Genomic DNA, 896 nt, shown 5'->3' on the forward strand with positions numbered 1-896 from the left:
CTTCACAAAAACAGTGCAGTTTTGTGAGAATGGCAGACATTCTTTGTGTTGGTGAATAGTGCTGAGTGGTGGTCATCATTTAGATGATCTGTAAATAATCTGTATTTTTACGCACCAGATATTTTAGCTGTTTGTGAACAGAATGTCATGACTGAACACATATTTCTGTCAAAGAACCTGGCTTCTCAGAGATACAACCCCAGGACGTGCTGTACAGCAGTACCAGCGAATACCAGCTTGTGTGCTTCAGGTCTAGCGGCTGCTTTAAGTGAAGTCACTGAGTGCAAAAACATAAAAACTAAAGAAATCATGGTCATCAAGATCCTCTCACAGAGAACCAATGATTCCCAGGAACCCAATAAAGAGGTAGCTCATCTTAAACTTTTTGAATCTTTGTGTAGCACAGTTCATTAAATACTGAACATTTAATCACTTGGCTGTATCTTCTGAATAATATCTTGTTTTCTCTGCAGCTGGCAATGCTGAAAAGAATCCATGGTCTGGATCGAGACAACATCGTTTGGCTCTTTTGGGGCTTTGAACACAAAGGGCACACATGTCTCACACAAGAACCTCCATAAGCTGCTCAAGCGTGGCAGCCCAGTCTCTCTTCAGGAACTTAAACCCATCACACAGCAGGTATGTGCATTTGATCATTCTATCATACATATTCAATTACATATCTAACCTTGTAAATTCTTATCCACAGTGTCTTTATTTCTCCTCCTGTCTCTGCAGCTATTCACTGCATTTGAGTCTCCAAAGTCTGTTGGTGTCAGTGACACTAATGTTAAGCTGCATAATGTCATGTTGGTGAATCAAAAGGACCACCTCTTCAGGCTCAGACTCAGTGACTTTGGATTTGTAAAGTGCGATGTGATCATGTCGCATATCAC

The 896-nt window shown here is 40.8% G+C and overlaps 1 long non-coding RNA gene across 1 annotated transcript; it reads left to right on the forward strand.

The window, feature by feature from the left end:
* Positions 1–180: 180 nt before the first annotated feature.
* LOC124065549 lies at positions 181–896 on the forward strand. Its single transcript, XR_006844443.1, has 3 exons — positions 181–366; positions 474–639; positions 739–896. It is a non-coding gene; the product is annotated as an uncharacterized LOC124065549 (long non-coding RNA).

This window comes from Scatophagus argus, chromosome 10, assembly GCF_020382885.2.
Source record: "Scatophagus argus isolate fScaArg1 chromosome 10, fScaArg1.pri, whole genome shotgun sequence".
In the NCBI taxonomy this organism is placed as follows: Eukaryota; Metazoa; Chordata; class Actinopteri; family Scatophagidae; genus Scatophagus; species Scatophagus argus.